This window comes from Myzus persicae, unplaced genomic scaffold (assembly GCF_001856785.1).
Source record: "Myzus persicae strain clone G006 unplaced genomic scaffold, MPER_G0061.0, whole genome shotgun sequence".
NCBI classification, from domain to species: domain Eukaryota; kingdom Metazoa; phylum Arthropoda; class Insecta; order Hemiptera; family Aphididae; genus Myzus; species Myzus persicae.
The window spans coordinates 551,052-573,344 of NW_019104056.1; the positions used below are offsets into that span (position 1 = coordinate 551,052).

Sequence of the window (22,293 nt, forward strand, 5' to 3'; positions counted from 1 at the left end):
AAATAAGATTATGATGGAAGTAATAATATGATTTTTAGACTTTGGAATCTCCATCATCTGTGGAACTATATATTATTTATTATGGAAATTTATAATAATAATACACTTCTAAAAATATCAAACTGATCCTTTTGTGGAATTTATTATTTCAAATGATCATTTTGTAACCTATAGTAACGATAACGTGTATGTAGTATGTACATTATAGTTATTAAATTAAGGATCAAATGTATTTGAAATATATTCAACGCTTGGCAAGTTGAACAAAATAACTAACTTAAGTTAAGATAGCACAAAATTGATAAGTTAGAAGTTAACAGTGAACAAATTCTAAATTTATCTCAATAAATCAAATATTAATATGAAAATAAATAATAACCGGTTAAAGAAAATGAGTCTAATTTTTTTTTTTGAATTAGTATGTGGATCACATGAAGAGTAACTGCGTTTTTTCTAATTAAATAAATTATAACAAACAATTTTAATGCATTTTTATCGTAATTGAAAGTGTATATAGATATTTTACTTTATCTATACGGTTATTTAATATTTAAACTATACACATTACTAGAGTTAGGATGTTAATGGCTTAAAAAGCACAAAAAAATGCACTAAAAAAATGCAAAAAAAGTGCGAAAATTCCCTACAAAAAATTACCTTAAAGATGATCTAAAAAACTAATTTAGTAAGTGAAAAAAATGCATTTATAAATAATAATTTTTATTAGAGATATGGATGTGATAATGGATATAATAGTAATTTAAAATATGAATTGTAAATTATAATATTAATAAAAAAATAGTATACATTTACATTTTAAGCATTATATAAAATTATCAAAATATAAATTAAACTTCTGTTTAACACTTGCTCTAATCTAAAATTTGAGAAAAATACCCCACATTGTACAAAAACTACAAAAAAATGAAGTAAAAAATGACCTAAAATATGAAAAAATGACGTTCAAAAAGAAAACAATGCATTTATAGTTGAAAATGCCTAAAAATTCAAAAAGATGAATAATAAAATTAGAATATTTTGCATCAAGAGAGCGTGAAACAAGTTTTTAGCTAGGTAAGCATTGTATAGAATCAAAAAAGAAAAAATGCAAAAGTCATTAACATCCTAACTCTACACATCACAATTAATAATTTAACAAATATTAATTTTTTACATCAAATATAGTACTTAAGGTCATATAATATGCCTATCTAATCTTCTAAAATTTATCTTTAATACAAAATATATTTCATCAAACAAAATAACAAAAATGATTGTATAGTTTTTGATTAATTTAATTTTAATTTTAATATTTATGCATGAAAGCAGAAAAACTATATCATTATAACTTTATAGGTTATTTTTAAATTAACTGCAAAAAGCTAAGTTATTTAAACTGTCAATTAAACTATAGTTATGTTCATAATTTAGTTAGAAAATTAACTAAGCAGTTAAGTTTAAAAGTTAAAAATAATTTAACTTTTTAACCAGTTAATGCCCACCTTTATATCAATTGGCTTACACGTTTCGTAAATCAAACTACCGAGAAAAATGCAAGACGCTTACCTACTTTATTTAAGCACAGAATTCAATAATAAATTATCTATTTAAAAATACAAAATTTAAAAAAAATTTGTGTTTGATATAAAATTTAAAGTTATTTTAAAATTTGCTTTCAAGTTATTTATATTACTAACTAACATAACTATACGGTGTATCAGCAACATAACCAAATAGCCGATAGGAAATATTACCTAGATGGTTTGGTTGTAAAATGCTATTAGACGCACTTAAGTTAAACTAGTATAGGTTAACTCAAAATAAATATTATTCATATTACATTTTAATATTTTATTTTACCGGTGACTTGGTAGCAATAGACTCGATGTTGTTATGAATACTTATTTAAAACATATTCAAAGTACGTATTTAAATGCTTGGTGTCATTTTTATTTGAAATTCGTATTCCAATGCTGCCCTTCAAATGTATTATAAAAATACATTTCAAAAGTGTCCAGAATATTTTACAAGTACTTTTTTTTAATCAAATATTTGTACGTTTATCAAGAATGTATACTTAAAATAATTCATAAATATTTAACAAATACATTTTTTGGTTGGTTCGAGAAGTACAGAATATGTCACATTCCTATAATATATTTGAATCAGGCATGCCCTTAAACTTCAGCTACATGTTAATGATAGTTATCTTGTCGTCTGCGTGTTTGATGAAATCTTATAAGTTCTCAGATGCAATCTAAAAGGCAAACAAGTATTCGTGTACAATAAACAAGATTAGAGCTAGCGATGAAATAAAAATGCTTCGGCACTCGTAGGTATTTGTTTATTTGCACAAGGATTATTATTAAATTATTTAGCAAAGCTATCAAAAATAATTTGATGCGATAGGACTCCGCGGTGTAACAGAACGAATATGTAAGAATGAGTGATGACTGATAACACACCACGCGTGTGTCTTGATACACAAATATGTATGTTTAGCGTATTGATTAAATGCTGCAATCTGTTTTTATTCAAAATTAAAATTAATTGTACTTTTTACTGTGCGCTTTTATTGTTTTTAGTAAAATGTTTATTAGCGGAAATGATAAATTTCACCGGAATTTATTTAACCGCAAAAATATTCGCAGACTATGAAATGTGTTGCGGTATTTAGTATTTTATAGCGAGCAATAAAAAAAGTAAAAACTAATGCATTTATTAATTTCATGTTTATATCCGCTGTTTGTTCAAAAATATTCAAAAATGTAAATTTCAATAATTAATCACAATATGAAAGTAGAAATGATATTAAACTTGTAGAAATACTTTCTTATTATTTGTTATAAACAATGTATTATTTACTTCACCAAGCATAAGAACTCATTTTTCATTTTTTATGGTTTGAAACAATTATTATAAATCATGTTTTAGTAAAGAGATAATACGATATATATTTTTACACAAAACATTTTTATTTTTTTTTATTTTTGACTTAATATAGTTTACAGTGACACACATTGATATTAAATATTATTTTGGATTTAAATTATTTAATAATACAAGCAGTAACATTAATTATTTACTTAGTTGGTATTTAAAAATTATTTGTGAAACAGTTAAAGCTAAATATACTTTTGGTAAATATACAAAAATAATAATGAATATCATGCAAGGCTTCCAGTAGGTATTAAATTCAAGCAAACAATGTGGTTTCTGAACGTTTTAATTAAATGTTTGAATAAAATACAAGTCAGTATGTTATATCGGTGGCATTATTCATGAGTATACCAAAAATTAGGCTCTTTAATTAAAATATGTGAAAATATATTATTATGTCCCCATATCAAACACAAAATGCATAGCGATAGGGTTACATAAAATAACCAAAATGATTAAAATAATTAAAAATCAAGGCATCTATTAATTATTATAAAGGTATACGAAGAGATTCCCGCCAAACTTGGGAATTTCTGTAGGAACAATTAATGCGGATCGTGATTGAACAACACCTGTTGTTATACAATACCTTATCAATTTAACGGCGAGATTATGGTTAGAGACCTATTGCACATTAACAATAAAGTCTCTAAACATCATTGGGGATCGCTTCTGAATCAGATTGATAAATCAATGTAATATATGCGTTATGATATCAGTTGTAAGCCAATTCTATTGATATAAAAGTCAAACTTTGGTACCCTAGTTAAAGCTGCACGATCATAAATTGCGAGTCACATTTAAACAGTGACGAAGACACTGTGAGTGTTTAAACCTCCCCCCATTGGAATTTTGTTAAAAACTTAGTTTGATTTATACTTAATCTCCATTTCATAATCCTGGCTACGCCACTGCATGTAAAGGATAACTTTTAAAACTACCGTCGCGCGTCGTCGTAATTGATCACGTTTTTCCATCACTGTATAATATATTATATTATTAAAACATGATAATTCTATAAGAAAACACGTAGGTGCGTAACCACCTCCCACGCACGAGTGGAATACAAATTTTTTTTTGAGTTTATCGTACATGTTTCAATGTACGCCCAGGGTCACGTGTGCAAAAGTTGCAGTCCACCTTTGCGTGTGATTATATTATCTTTACAAAACTTGTACTAATATCTTGCAACTAATTCCCAACTTTTTTCCACCTCATATATAATATGTTTGTGGTTGCTGTATTTTCGACTTAAATAGCAAAGTACACCGCACCAAGCGATTACAGCTAATACCGTACTTTTAAATTACTATTATCGTAAGACGCATTTTTCACAGAAAGCACGTGAACCGCAACCTAGTAGACAGTCTTCTGCATAATTCCACAGTCGAGATATCGTCTTTGGAAAAAAAATTTTTTAAGCAAACTTGGACGTCATTATTATTTTAGAAGCGAGCAAGAAGTAAAATATTATCGGAATAATATCTAGGGCTGCGCCAAAAATATCGACAATACCTAAATGTCGATATTTTGTGAAAATATATTGACTTTTTTATATCGATATTTAAATGTCGATATTTTCCGAACTATTCGTAATTTTGTCTTGATATCATTGATATGACGTGCAGAATATCGATGTTTGATTTTGAAACATATTTTGGTACAATATTATTGAAAGAAAAAAAACCTCCATTATCATAATATAGCACCGCATGGTCAAATATAATGAAAATAATCATCACCCGCTGCAACTACTTCACCGTAGGTACATTGTTCCTAGTTGTCGGTCGTCGAGTGACTTAAAAAGGTAAAAATAAAAAGTAAAAAATCACTTCCGTCGTTCGCACTCGTCGGGCACTGCACAAAAGCGACACGCGTATAAGCGCCACACCTGTCGGTTACGTCATTGTTGTTGTAAGTCCATAAACACTTTCCCGTGTTTCGAGCTTCACAGATATTTCAAGTGTGTCCGTTAAACAAGCCCATTTACATATGTACACACGACGAGAGGAGGCTCATTTTCCGTGGTAACGATACGACCCATTTCTGTTAATTGCAATGCTTTTGTATTCGTGCAGGCGTATGACCAAGATTTATAGAAGTTTTCACGAGACATCTTTGAGAAAATAAAAATAAAAATGATTTTATTTTTTGTTCGGAGTACGATTTTCATTTGGGTTTTCAATTATGATTACACTAAAAATCGACTAAACACTAGCACACTAGCGCATCGTGTAAACACTTTGCAAGTGGATTTTCCCCGAATTTTTGTAATAATATGTTCTACAATACCATACTTGCAATTTACCTCTAAGTATAATATAATATTATAATCTAGTGAAACATCTGGCGTTGATCCTATACGAAGCAATTGTTGAAATTAATTTGGAAAATTGACCACACCCAAACGAAAAGCGCGAAGTAAGTAGATATTGTGCACACATCATGGTATTACAAATTATTCAAGGGAAAATAGGTCTGCAATTAAATTCATCAAATTCTATGATCATTCGAGGCTCATGCCTAATCCAACACCATATAACACCTTTGAGAAATTAACAATACTATTCTTTTGCCTGGCGTAAGATTTTCGTTGGATTTTTCAATTGATTACACTACCAACTTAGATTTGAATAAAATATATAATCAAACATACTTATGTGAAACATTTGGTGTTGACCCTACACGAAGCAATAGTTGAGATTATTATTGACAATTTACCATACAAAAAAAAGACTAAGAAAAAAACAATTCTTCCCCCCCCCCCCCCGCCCGCTTTCCCCTCACCCACTATTAATTGGAAAAACATTAAAGCCTGCAAGTGATGTTTTCGAGACGGTTCTCTATAATAGAACTTTAAAATGGTCCAAACTCTATGAACAATTCATCAAATAAACATTAACTATAAACATAGTCTCCAAACTTCTGCGGAACACATATTATTTTATATATTATTTTCAAAAAGTTTTACCACCAAGATATATTATTTAGTAACGAAAATTTAAACCAAAAAGTGCGTTCAAATAATCAAACAATTAAATTGACTTCTCGGAAAATAAATTATTTACGTCAAAACTAGTAAAGAAATATTTATCAGATGTGAAAATACCTATTTTATAATTTGCCTCCGGAATGCTGCACGCTATTCATTTTATGTGGTGCGAATAAAGGGTTACACTTTTAAATGAAATGTATTGACCTCGATAAACTCGTTTGGCGTTATACAAAAGACTTCGATGGTTGCATTCTAATTTAATTTTTTAGATTTTATGGTGTAAACACTTTGAACAGTTACCAATTATTAAAGATAACAAAATGCGTGACATATATGAAAATACTGTTATGTTTTCGCATACTTGTATGCCTAAATAATAATTACTAAACTGAACGTGCACGAATTGAAGAATAGATACATATATTTATAGTTCCTATGTGAATTTATTATTCATTTATAAAGTAGGTACGCTGCGCGTGACATATTTTACTATCAATGAAAAAAAAAATTTTAAAAGTCTCCACATGGTCAGTGTTTTTTTTTTTTATCCCAGTGTTTTTTTTATTTTTATCCATTAATGCAGATAATAGTAAGCCAAAAAGTCTGCTAATTAAGGTTGAATCAAGTAAAAAGTTCAAAACGGCATGACTTATAGCGTACCCTTTGTTTTTCAACATTTCATATAATGTTAAATTGATAGTTGTGAGTACTTACAAAGTTACAAAATACAATCCGCGAACGTTACAGATAATTTTCAGAAATAAAACATGAATATTGCGTTTTAATCAGAAAACATTTAAATAGTTAAATCCTACATTTTCGGAATGTTATACATTTATTTATTTGTTTATTTATAAAATATTATGTGTCTTTGATTTCAGATACAGGAGTCATAATATGACGCCAACCAGTGTGTTGATAAAAAATAAATAAAAAAATAAATAATACCTAATAAATACATTGGATAACAGTGTATAACTGTTTATTCAAATAATTAAATAATTATTCGTTTCAATTTTTTTTAAATGCTCGATTTGCATTATTTTGAAAAAAAGAGGAACTTGAATAAATTAATGATTATGCTTCAACATTTTATCATGCTTTTACAACATATTCCGATCAATATTACGGTTATTATCACAACCACTTTGAACAAACAAAACACAGTTTTTTTTAAGCTCCCAAAAAATGTTTTTAACCATCATAAAATATAATTTGATGGGAGTTTGGAGGACCAAGGGTAATTGGGGTAAATTGTTTATACCAATTTCAAAAAACAACATACAATGCAATTGTTATGTGTTATGCTTATGACTACTTAAAAAATATAAAACTGCATTTTTATAGTTCAGTATTCAACACGATATAAATATTAATAGTTTAATACTAATTAACTATTCGTATAATATTATACTATACTGTAATTTTGTAGAATAACGTTTGTTTGATATTTTTTTAAGCCTTTGTAGAGTAATGTTGTTTACATAATATATATATTTTTTTTTCGTAGTTTTGAGTTGTAATAAGATAAAAAAATTCAAATGTATATTGTCTTACAGTTATGTATTGGCGTATCGTGAGTATAAGTACTTAAAAAAATACAATTGCTTACTATACTAAACCAAAAAAAAAAAAATATGGCTGGGAAAAAAAATAATTTTTCGATCTTTTTATGTATTAAAAAAATTGGTAATTAATAAAATGAAATACGAACAGGTATACATACGAGTTGTTAAACACTTTTGGAGTATATTTATTAGTTTTTAAAAAAGATAAAATATACATCAACAGGAAAATGATTCTGTATTATTTAATTATTTAAATGAATCAAAACTATCTTTGTCAACATTTCAATGTTTACCTGTATCTATTATGCCTGTATAATATTTATGAAATATAGGCTCAACACAGATCACTTTAAACTACATAGCACATTCACACACCTATTTAAATATATAATATTATACCGCTCAACCACCGTGTACCTAATGTGCATGTATAATAGTATTAAATTCATAATAATATTCTCACATGGGTTACTCCAATGATGTATACCGTATACCGTGTAATCCTCGAACACAGCGCCTAATCTACGCACAACCGAAACTAATTTTGTATTGGGGTGTACCTGGTGGAAGTGCATATTATCCTATTATCGTTGAGTATTAACCCAGGGTGTAACTGAAAGACCTGACAAATTAAATAACTTTTGTTCTAATCAAAATTTTCAACTTTATTTTTTAAACAATTTATCGACGCTTGGGCAACAGGCAACAAGTGATGTAGGTGTATAATTATTTTTATTTTTTAAATCCAAAAAATTTTATTTTATTTACATTTTAGTTTTGGAAAGATCCAAAAACAGCCAATTCTTAAATCTAATTTTTAGACAAATTTTTATTTTAAAAACATTTATTTAAGTCAATTAATAATTATTTTTAAATAAAAATTATTTTTTTCTGACTAAACTAATTTGAAACGTGATATCAAATTTTTCTTTTTAGGAATTTCCTGAACTAAGGATATTTCTTTAACTATTTTTTATCCATTTAATTTTCATAATTTTCGTCATTTAGCTAGAACAGTTTATTTTTTTAATTTGTCAGGTCTTTCTGTTAAAAATTGTATTGAACATTGCTTAATGCTTTTAAAGAGGCGCTTAGGGCTCCTCACCTATAATTGTGTCTTTTCAAACAATTTCAACATTCTTATCACAGGTGCGACTCACCGGAGGCTGTTTAAAATATTATGCCAGGAATAACTGTGTCTCTCCCGGTGATTGCTGTTACGTTGGAGCGACAGGTTGTCGGTTGGGTTGATGAAAAATGTATACCTGTGGAATATACGCCTTATACCACCACCATAGATAATATTACGAACATATTCTATTATAATATAATGCGGACAATAGAGAGGTACCTACATAATATAATATTATATTTATAATAATATTTTATAAAAACAGTTTTCGCGTTGACCACCTTCAACTTTATTCGAATTTTATTTCGTAGACTTGAATTGTATAGTTATGTTTTGCACTGGATTACGCTTTCCAGATTTCGACTAAAATTATATTGTTGTAAATAAAACAATCGTTTTATTATTGTTATTATTCAAAGAAATGTCTCTCGGATGGCCCCTTGGCCGCCATTGACAGTTTTTACATATTTTGTTATAATATAAAAATATTTTTACATGTTTCGAGTAGATAACATTTATTTCAATCTAGTAAAATACATGAGCGTATATAGGTCTCAACGCACTGCAGTGGTAGTGTTAAAATTCTTTTGTCTTGGCGCCACGGGGGCGGTAAATTGTGTCCATACTCATTTTACAGCTACCGCTATCGCCACTGCAGTGTGTGGAGATATTATCACGGAAAATAAAATATAAATATATTTACAATAGTTCATACTATTTTAAATTAATGTGGTTTAATTCTGGCTCTTGAAGGAAAGTTCAGAGAGGGTTGGATATTTTGTGTTTGTTCCTTACCTCACGCGGTATAAGTGTCACGTTCGGTGGTATGTAGTTGATGAAAAGGATGATACAGTGGTACATAGTGCAACAGGTTCCTAATGAGAAATTAGGTATCCGTGAGAATAAGTCTAGTGAACCAAACAAAAAAAGTGTTCATAGTATAATGTTTGACCATTTGATGATCAAACACTCTTTTGAACACAATATGTAAAACGTTCGTGCACTTACCCATCCACCCCCAACTAGGGATATTTTTCAAAATAACTTCAAAGAAACCCAGATTTACTTACAACGTGTTTTCTTTCCTCGTTGTGAACTGCAAAAATTGATAACCGATGATATTCCGGCAACTTTTGATTACTTCATACATGAAAGCATGCGTAGTATACCATATAGAATAAATAATAGTAATATACTTACAATGAATCATAGTACTATATTAAATCAATTTGTTCAATCCTGACTCCAAAAAGAATGTAATGTTCATTGTTGGAAGTGCAGTCCCTTTGGAGTTTTGAATGCCGTCGGATATTTTGTTTTTGTTCTTTGGCTTGTATCTCACTTTCGGTGAGTATGACGTGTTTGACCGGCACGATGACACGGCATATCGTATACGATACCTATAATAGGTACATAGTGCAGGAGCTCTTCGCTAGATATCCAAGAAGTGTTTGTACGTGAATTATAGTGAACCAAACAAAAATATTTTTTATTATTTACAAAATAGTGTTTGATCATCAAATGTTCAAACACTCTTTTGAACACAATATATCAACCCCCCCCAACTCGAGACATTTTTTTCAAAAAAAACTTCAAAGAACGCCTACAACATATTTTTCCTTTCTCGTTTTATATACCTATTGTAAACAGCAAAAATTGATTACAGGTGATATTCCGGCAACTTTTGATTACTTTTTACAGATATGAAAACATAAGAAAAACAAAACAAATTTCAAACCTAGTACAGACACACAAAGTTTTCTCCCTAAAAACACAATACCTTTCGTTGTTGTTGTATTCACTATTTAGTTTTTGAAAAATCCGTATTCATAATAATAACTGCCGTTTTTTTTTGTAATATATTAAAACTTGAGGTTAATTAGTCAGCATATTGTCGTATTCAATAATATTCTCTGAAACAATATTTTATTGTGAGTGAGATTATGAGTTGATAGTTTAATGTCAAAAATTGAGACCCTTATCACGTTTATGTACAACGTGAATAATAATTATAAGAGATAATTTATATAATATATAATATAGTATATACCTATACATATAAAATATTTAAATGAATTTCTATTGAATTGAATATACAGTACGATTCACCAAACACACTCGTCCCCCCTCCCCATTTTTTTCGTTAAATAATGAATTTATGCAGAACCTGGTTTTTGAAATTTTTAAATATACTTACTATTTACAATTTTTTCAAATTATTGAATTTTTTCGTACAACTTAAAAAGTGTCCTATGATGTTACAAACATTATTTTCTAATGAGAACTCCAATGCTTGGTAAATCACCCTGTATGACTTATTTCATAATATGAGTACCGTGCTCAACGTAATTGAAATTGAAGCGTAAATAAAATAATGTCATTGAATTATGTAATTATTTTTCTCTCAAACTCTAAATAAAATATTATTATTATTATTATACATTAATTTAAAGGAAATATGAGTTACAATAATAGTAAATTTGAATGTCGAGTAGTTGTCAGTTATTTCGTTACGATAGTCTGTTTTCTTGCTTTTACTGAGTATGGATGGTATCAAATGACTAACAAAAGGGTAAGTACTTACAGTCGATTTATAGGATTCGTAGTACTCGTGTAAATACGTAATTTTCACGAATTCAACTAAAATTTATTTGTTAAGTGAGTTTATAATAGTATCATGTTAAATAAAAATGTTAACTAATCATTTATTTGTTTTTTACACCCAGCATCAGCTAGTATATGAAATAATTTCCAGAATATTTATTCAAATTTAACATTTTTGTTCGTTTTTCATTTTTCGATAGGTCGTATAGATTGGTTTCCAGTTTTAAAAATCATCGATTAATCTAAAAAAATGTCTAGGATATAATATTATGGTCTAATGTATGTTTCAATCTCACTATATCGTATCGTATTGTGTTTAAAAAAAAAATTAAATGTAAATAATATTATTTTTTTGCATCACACAACATAAAGATTTATTTTAGGAATAATGAGACATTTGTAGTTGGTTTGTGGTAGTGACTTTAAAGGGTTTCTGTAGAATAATTCGTTTCATCAAAATTTTAAGCATCGTATTTATTATACTCAAATAGCTTAAGGAAAAAATTAAACATTTATTTTAATTTCAATAGTTTTAGTGTGGGGGTATAGGTACTCATATCAAGTTGTATGTAGTTTAAATTTTAAATGTACCTATAACCATTTAAAAAAAAATTTATAAAACTCGTACTCACAAAAAACTCATGGTGAAACGTGTAATAATATATAATGCTTCTCCCGGTTCAATCGAATCGATCGTTCGAACAGTCAATAGACAATCGATTTCCGATTCACCGTTTTCCTTTTTTTTCATTCCACCACCAATGATCGGGTCCAAATACCTAACTTGGTATATAATAATATATCTCCGCACTTTAGTCGGAGTGGTTTAGGATTCTCCCTGTAAATGGATCGGCCACCGCACAAATCGCTTTAGCGCGGTGTAACAGACGATATTTACCCCCGCGGTTATTAGTGAAATTTATTGCTGGTATCGAATGCCACGACACCGACACTTGGTCTTCGGGCCCGTATGAAATGTTGTGTCGTAAAAACAAAAAAATAAAACGTTTCTTATTGTTAAACCCGATCGATGACATGACGAAACGATACGCGAGTCCGACTCGCTCAGTCAGAACACACGTGTTTTCCTTTCCCGAGTAATATTTTAAGGAGTTCTATTCGAATTAGCACCTTTTTTTAATAAACATATAATATTTTATTGTATTGCATTTTATTTTTTTATATTTTAAATAATGTTTTTTTTTTGTTATTATTAGGGGTAACCCGTGGCAACATAGGCCATTGGGTCTCGGGTGGTATACGGTACGGAGTTTTTTTTGTAAAGGTTTAGTAGGTTTTTATGTTATTAAGATTGTAACACGTATTTTGTGTATGTTTGGCAAGGATGTGTTGCTAAANTTTATATTTTAATAATGTTTTTTTTTATTATTATTAGGGGTAACCCGTGGCAACATAGGCCATTGGGTCTCGGGTGGTATATGGTACGGAGTTTTTTTTGTAAAGGTTTAGTAGGTTTTTATGTTATTAAGATTGTAACACGTATTTTGTGTATGTTTGGCAAGGATGTGTAGCTAAAAACCCGAGTGGTCACCCATCCGGGAGCTAGTAACGTAGACCGGTAAGGACACTCATAGCGTTTCCGCAGATTGAGCGAGCTACCACGCTTCACTAAGTCACTAAGTTAATGTTTACATGCCCTTTCTTCCCCGTCCTATATCAATAAAACCCAACTTTACCTTTAATGGTACAAATATAGGTTTAAGACCCTAACTTAACTTTGTCTCACCCCTGAAAACTACCCCATGGGTGGGTACCAAACGATTGCGTACGATGTATCTTTTTGAGAACACGATTGCGTACGTTAAACCATTAACTTTAATAATTACCCCAAAAGTCAAACGATTGCGTATGATTTACTGTGCAACGTTGCCAAATTTATGTTTTTATTTGTGATCAGTAAAATTTAAATATTGGAAAAATGACTTAAGTTATGGTACCACTTGGACCGATCTTGGACAATTTCAAAGTCGATCATATTAGAATTTATTTTTAGGGCCACGCGCTCTATGTTTCTTAATAATAGTCGATCAATAAGTTGATTAATAAGTCAATCCTCAAAGGTGAAGTATATTTTTAGTAGATCGTGACCAAAAAAAGTTTGGCCAGCCTTGTTCTATAAGTTCAAAGCAAATGACAACAGTGCAGTTCAAAGTTGCAGATATAAAAATCGTACGCAATCGTGAACATTTAATGTTCACGATTGCGTATGTCGATAAATACCGTACGCAATCGTGTTTTACCGCCGTGGGTGCCCTTGCTCGCAGGTAAATAAAACGTAGTGAGTACCATGGCTAAGTCTATATATAATATATTTAGTCATGGTGAGTATTAGAACATTATAAATAATAATAAACGTAATTATCGTCGATTTACGAGGCCGTTTTAAGAAAATGCAACTACGGTTACTAGCTGCTCTTCGCCGCGATAAACGTACACATACAAGTTACGGGGCAAACGCAAACGATGCGGATTGGCACGCGTCGTTTTGCTTTAACATGGATAGATATGTTTTTGGGCTGGTTGCAACTTTTTCTTCCAACTGATTTTCGCGAGGCTGATATTTTTCCATCGCACTATACCTAAAAACATATTTATGATTTCTCAATTTTCTTCGCAGAGCTAAAATGTTTAGTAGCGCGCTACTTATCATGTTTACTAACGACATTCGATTTCTATATACCTATACATCGATAATAAAAAGGTATATGTACGCCTACCTAAAGTTGTGAGCTTAACGTTTTTCAATTGTTTTCGTGTTTTTGTACTAGATTTAGGTATCCACATGAAGCCGGTAGAAGTAGACATAGGCCCAGCCACGTTTCCAACTTTGGAGTATGTAATAATAGTATTAAAAATCGTGTTATTACGTTAGCAAAAACTGTGACACTGTGACAATTATTATAATAACGTTAGTGATACAGACTATAGGTATATTGTTGTAATACTTTATTGTCGGTAAGTGTTTTGTGTTTAACTAACAAAATATGATCTATAACTTTAAAAAATATTACAAAATCTATAAAAAAAAAAAAACAAAAGAGTGTTCATGAAAATGTACAGCTCTATATATTATAGGACATAGGTATGTGCTTCTGCTGGAAAAAAATCGTCTCTACACCTTACGAGTTACGGAGTATTTCAAGCGTATAGAGATATAGAAAACATACCGACTAGATGTATACAATATTGCAACTGTAATCGCCTTAGAGTATTATTATTGTTTATTATTGGTGGGGGGGGGGGGGATTGGGGGAATAAGAAAAGTGTAGACGCGATTTGAACGGTCTCGCGATGTTGATTTTATTGCAGCTAGCGAATCGGAAAAAAATGAAAATCATTGCAGCAAAGTAGGTAGATTATTATTTATCTCATAAAAACACAGTCGGCGTGCTGCTCGCGGACCGGCGCGGTTTATTCTGCTGTTTCGTTTAAATTCTACTCAGGATGCCCCAAAGATTCGTCGAGTTTCGTTATGCTTCATGTAAAAAATCGAAACGTAATCCTTTAATCGGGGTAGATTATAAAAAGGTCACAATTTTTTACGGTTCGGAACACCTCGCTCAAACCCGCTGACACGTTGAAAACTTTTAGCCCAAAACAAATGGTATTTTTTTTTTTGGACGCAGATTAATCGGTTCGGGTGCACTGGGTCGAAACGGATAAATTACATTACACAAGATGATTTTCAAAATATGTTTGTTTTATATTATTGTATGTATAAGTTTGTTTTTTTATCTTTGTCCGTATAATACAGTATTGTAATAGATAAACGTCGAAGGAGATGATAATATATCGCAGTGATATTGTACGGCAAAGTGTAGTCTGTTTGTTAAAAGCACGTTTTATTCTATAATCGATAAAAGTGGTCTAGAACCAATGAAACCGCTTCCGAAAAAATAGGTTACCGTACAAATAGGAAAATCGCCCGGAACCGGTAACCAGTTTTCAGAGTTTTCAAATGTATAGCCTCAATTGATTACGGGTTACTAATAATTAATATAACCTAAAAAATTGGGACTATCGGTTATTGGTTAGTTTTTACTTTTTTTCTGAAGTTCGGTTATTTTGGAATGAATATTTGATAAAACAACAAAATCACATTACTATTTAGTAATATATTTTTTACTTTAGGATGAACATAAAAATCAAAAATAAATTATGGTTTGTTTTAAAAACGTAAAAAAAATTTCAAAACAAAACTTTTAATCAAATGCAAACTTTAAACTTGGAAAGCAATAAAAAAATAAAAAGTAATCAGTAAATCTTAGCATATTTTGTTGATGATTCTACCATCCATATCTACAGTATGTTATACCACTATCGTCGTGATAAGCCAATTTTTTTTTTTATGTTATTACATTTTGATATTTACGATATGATTTTATTGATCGTTTAAAAAATAATAACTTCTTCTATTATTTACCGATATAATAGCTTATAAATTAAATCATATTTTATAAGTTTGTAATAAAATTAGAAAACAATTTAAAAAAAAATTATTTCCACGCGTTAGTTTGTTTTGAAATCCATCGGTTTCAATTATTTATCAGGTTCTAAAAAACGAGGGAGTAACATACATAGCGTATTATTATGCATGCATTTTGTTCAAATGTATTTAGGTTTATGTTGTTCAATAATAATTGTACTCTATACGGCCAAAGCAAATTAATTCTCTCCATCGTACCCATATTAAAAACACTAAATTAAAAACTTGATATAATGTACCATTACACAGTGTCCATACTTATTCTACTCAAATCCTAAGTTTAAAAAAACTATCCAATTATAATACTTATATGTATACACGTAACGTTTCCGATGTTTTGTATAAATTTACTTCATATTTTATATACTCTTAAGTCTCGTGAGAAAATACAAAACAATATAATAATAATATAATATACCCATCGCAACTCCTAGAACAAAGTTAAATTCAAAGGAGCAACGCACAGAGGAGACGAACTTCCGTGTTCGTCGTCCACACTGCAACCAGTCTATGTGAATAATAATATGCGTGTGGTGTTTTAATATTTTTTATCCTCGAAATGCTTACACCGGTGTAGGGCGCTCTCGACAAAATATTACGTTTTACTTGAAGAGTTTTGCGTGCACGTGGGCGGGTTTGTGCGTGTCTGGTGAACCGAATTAATTTTAATATAATATTATTAACATATTATACACATACAAGCCGTCAGACGGCGAGGGTGAGCTGCAAGCTCGTGATGACAATTTATTCGAAACCCTTTGGAAAAGGTCCGGGACGATGGAGGAGATATGGTTGCTCGGGGGAAGCCCAAGTGGTACAACACATTTCCACTTCAGTTTATGCCCCTTCACGTATACTCCTACTCCTACTGCCACCCCTCGACGCACGTCGATGGGGATGGTTTCCGCCGAAAACTGCAACTGACCACCACACGTACCTAGAACCTACCCCACCACCGCCGCAGCCCCGACGCCACCGTCACAATGGCTGCACGTCCTGAATCGATAATATTATTCATGTGATGTCCCGTCGAGGCGTCGAGCACCGTTCGGATTAACCCCCGTCCGTTCGAGTCGACGGATCGTTCAAGTCCCTGTCCTCTTGAGTGAATTGATATAATTTGAGTATACCCAGTCCCCAGACTTATGTGCCTACAACAATACAGCAATAATATACGTGGTTAATAGATAAAACAAATGTTTCGTTCCCATTTTTTTTTATTGGCTTTGCACTCTCTCACTCTCTCTCTCTCTCACCGTTTTGATAAAATATCAAGTACCTACACAATCCTATTAAAACCTACGTAACATAATCACCAAAATGTACTCTACTGTTACACAGTGTTAATGCGATACATCTGTAGATTTATTTTGATTTAGTGATATTTTCTCTTCTTATTTTATTCAACATATTATTATTTTTTTAATACACAATCCGTATTAGGTACTTTTCAAATTGGCTTTATACACACACAATAATTATAATCCATTTACGGCTAATTGGCTTTTTCTTTCTCCGAACCCCGAATCCATTGCACAATAGTAAGGTGCTTATATTGTCTGAAATATGAAACTTGAATTATTTTAAATAGGTACCATTAAGTCTCGATGCCAAGTAAACTATGGTTGGTATTAATCCCAACTGCAGATTTGTTTAACTTTTGTGGTATGATAGGATCTTAAATTAATGTTTAACCATTGTTTCGGTTTCTAAATTACGATTATATCATCTTTGCTCTTTAGATCTATGTTATCTTATCTCTGATTGGTGTCTTTACTTAATTTACTCATAATTTCGTTTTAACTTTAATCCTTTCTATTTTTATGTGTTTCTGTAATTACTTCAAATATAGTTGAATTGTCAAACAAAATTACAATTTTATGAGTTTGAATATTTATATTTTGTTTACTTAATATTATTTTAAACATGTTATGGTTAACTTAAACAAATATCAAATATACCTATCGAATTCTAATAAATACACATTATACATTTTTCTATTTTAATAAATTAATTTAAGCTTATTGTACTCCATACATTTTTTGGTAATAATTGAATTAAAAATGTATTATATATATTTAATATGGAAAGGTATTAATGACTTTCCGGCTACCAATATAATATAATACGATTTTGATACTTAATTAATTGTTGTAAGTTATACATAATATAAATATCTTATAAGTTTTGTATCATTTTATTGTTAAATAAAATAATGTCAAAAAATGATACAACCATAAATTAGTTTAAAATTAAACAACATCGAGAAATTAATATCTAAGAAATTAGAACATTTATAGAGTTTGATATTTGATTGTGCGTATGATTATATTATATTATTTTTATTTCGACATTCGTGTGCAAATAATAATATTATACTATCAACAATATATTTGTCATTTAATATAATATATTTAGACATCTCGTATAAAGTCATATGAAAACAATCATACTATGTTCTTGACGTTTTAAAAGAACACATAAACACAAGTAATCCAACATTATACGTGTATATAATATTTATATTCCTACCTACTTGAACACTAATAATGCGTTACAACGGTCACCACATTTTCTAAAATTATACTTCATTGATAATTCTTTTTCAATAATTCTTTTTAATCGTTGTTCAAATTTAAGATGCACTTCTATACATAGCATTTACACTAAATAGGTGACCTACCAAGTACAGGAAATGATTACCTTAAAGGATATCAGTACACTGTTTGTTTTCTCTATCTAGTCCATTCACGAAATAGATAAAAAGCATAAGCTAAGAATCATTTGTTTATGTTTTTTGAGTAATCTGAGTAAACCCACTACTTAAAAAAACCATAAAGAATAATATTTATGAGGGTATGCCGTTTCGATTTGTCTAAATATTATCTCAAAACAATTAAAAAATCATTTAAATTTAAAATTTTTTTATTTTATTTTGAAAGTCGAATGTAGAGTCAATTAATAATAAAATTTAAAACCGATGTCATACATTAAAAAATGGTATCCGCTTTATTTTTTGCAATAGTTGATTTTAATCTAAGCTTACTTAGAAATCATAAACAATGATTTTATGTGAAAGTATTTTATCTATGTCACTAGTAGGTCTGAGGGAGTAAACACTTCATCTTAATATCTCAATCTTGTAATATTTATAATATACCTATTTATTATATTCTATGGAATAAATCACAAATTTAGCTCAGAACTATCGAGTTGTATACAATTTAAGTATCGTGTATAAGTAAATGTAATGTAATTAAATAAATTGCATTTAAACAATACAATAATCAGCTGCCCCATCAACCTGAAAAATAACAATACATGTAGACTCTGACCACACACAAAGTTTCGTTAACGTCCAATTCAAAACTCTATCGATTATCACTTAACATCTTCAACACAGTGAAATTATATGATCTTGTGTAGTTAATTTTAATTTACAACACCGATAGAATCAATAATTTTTGTATGAAACTCATTAGACATTTTGTTTATACGTGGAACATTAAAACCAGTATAATATAATGCTTATAAAGAAAACAGACTTTCCAATTTATCAATACAGTTGTGTCTTATTGAGAACAACTCAAACACATATAATATAAACATTTTTAAAATTAATATGAATTTTTACGACAATAATGCCATCTTTAGTTTAAAATAACCAAGTCCATTACTGTAGTCGAAGTTTTGTACTAAAGATGGCAACACTATCGCTAAAATACGTATTTACATACCCGATAAGTATACATATTTTTTTTTTATCATTTAAATTTCTTTATTCTTTTAAAATATCAATACAGTAATATAACGATACTTAAAAAAGTTCCAATCGTCTTTTTAATGAATTATTGTATTCAATATTTTATACCTATTTAATACTTACTTAATATCATTTGTTTTGATATGTACGAGTATATTTATAATAGTTATACAAAAAATTATATTACAATAAATATATATATTTAGTAGGTATCTACCTATATTTTTGTCGGTTTGAGTGTATATAAGGTAGCCGTGTAGGTGTGTATCAATATGTTTTGAAATACTTGTTCGATACCTACTTTACAGTAATCTCTTAGTAACTAAATTAATAAATAATTATAACTTTTATAATCTTCAATCTTTAATACTGTTATCCATTTGACTTAGTACTTAGTTGTAGTTTTACTTCAACATAATGTGTACTTTAACGACTACACATAATTTATAATACTTGCACTTTGTTACAACTAACAATATATTGTACAGAAATTAATAATTATACCTCACCGTATTAAAGATTCTACAAACTTTGAAGTCTGTATCAAAATTAAATTAATACCGAAAATGCACAAGTAACAATAAGATGTTTAGTGGCAGAGTGCAATATTATATTATATTTCAGATGCATAAGTACCTATAATAGTCGTTAATCAATACAACGTTTTTAAATATTATATACCTAGGCATTAACCTACTGTAGATATTCGAAGTAAATGTTTATCTATAAACTATAGTTTGACTTTTGAAAATTAAATTACCAAGATAATTGTAATCAATACAATTCAAAATATGTATATATATATATATATATAATCGGAAATAATAAATTTAAAAAGAACCGTACAAAAATATAAAATAAATATTATAACAAGATATAATTGTCTGACATAAATTAAAAATGTTCGAGACTTTTTTATTAGGTTATTTTGTCGAAAACATATTCTGTCATCGAATAAACACATTTATGGACTTCAAAACAAATGAATACGAATAGTTTTTTTTTCTTTATAGGTGTTTCCAATGTTAATACTATAAAATTGTATTTAGTTCACATAATATAAAAATCAATAAATTGTTAATAGCAATAATATAAATATTGAGTAAAACATACTTTTAAATTGGAGTGTTCAAATTATTATTATTTAGTGCTAAAAAAATGTATCAAAAATCATTTCGAGAATTTTTGTTCGAAATATTACAATATATGTAATATTATAATAATATTTTATGTTGTTGAATAGATTTAGTTTAACACTTGGTCGTTATATTAACTTGGGTACCTACTGCACTATAATCAATCTAATCTATTTGCCCCAAACTAATAATGTCTGTTCCAGAAACGTGACCATTGAAAGCGTAAACAATAGCCTCAAAATTTCTTACATAAACATATAACCACTAAAGTGCATTCGCAACGCCATAAATCATCCTGATATCCCTTGTTTAACTTAGTACATCCTACCGAAAAGCTCATCCGAACGTTTTAAACATACATGAAGTCAAATAATATATTGCTAAAAACTGTGGACGGAAAAAAAACGACGTCTTGTTTCACACTGCACGAGCCAGTATTGTATTTTTGAAGAAGTGATAAATCATCACTTCGAAAAACGATTTTAAATGGATTTCATTCACTGCCTAATGTGTTATGAGTATTCTTATTTTTGGTTTTTAGTAATTTTTAAATCGAATTGCATTGAAAAAAAAAAAATTATTTGTGTGAGAAATTCTTAAAACGTTGATAATGTATATTAGTATATTCAGTGTGTGGAATAAATGAGCGTCAAAATGAGATATTTAAAGAAACAAATGAACCAAAATCGCAGATACAGATGTGCTAACTGTTAGCTAAGTGCTTCATTCTAAATATTAAATTTATAACTATACTACTGGTATACCTATACCATTCACAAACACCAAAGTCAGAGTTTACATGTTATACCATTATATTTTGTTAGTACTCAGAGTTAGTTGTAAAAAATCGCTGTAAACTATACCGTATAGCAGGGTCGACAACTGGAGGACCGCGGAAGGCAAAACTCTGGACCCTGTCAACATGTATATTATTTCTTCTTGTTATACGTTCAATATGTTGAGTAAGACACGCAAAATGTACAGCGAAAATAGGAAATGTATGAACGAGCGGACAGAACTATATTGTTTTGTTGTATTGACTGAAAGGGTTGGAGCCATTCCAGTCTGTTTAATTTGCAATTCAACTGTCGCTATTATTCAAAGTGGGCATTTAAAACGGCATTATTATTTTTATACTGCTATTTTTAAAATATAAAAATTCGAAAAAAATTTTTTCATTGCACCACATTGATTTATTATTTTAATCTTTAGATCTCCAATATAAATTACTTGCCGACCCCTGCCGTACAGTAACAGTTAATTTTACAAAAACAATAATTGCTTTTAAAGGAAAATCATGCGTTTTTTCAATAAACAAAAATATAGATGTTTATTTTTTACATCTCTGGCGTCTATATCATGTACATATAATTATGTCCCATAAGTTTAAGAGCAAATGATATATATATATATTTGTATCTTTGGTACCTACCAGCTTATGTCATAATAAAGCCGTGTAATATATTACCTAGGTATACCTATAACATAATATAGGGTTATAAAATAGGATTTAATGTTTGTAAGCAATTCTTATTCTTCGAGATAAAATAATCTTTTATAGATACTATTGTTATGACTTAATTTTAAGATAATAATTATCATACCTGCCATAAAATAGTAAAACTGCAGATTTTAATCACAACTATAA

At 29.3% G+C, this 22,293-nt stretch overlaps 1 protein-coding gene across 4 annotated transcripts in view; it reads left to right on the plus strand.

The window, feature by feature from the left end:
* Nucleotides 1–22,293, plus strand: part of LOC111038139 — an 82,512-nt gene that overhangs the window by 43,993 nt on the left and 16,226 nt on the right. The window lies entirely within an intron of this gene.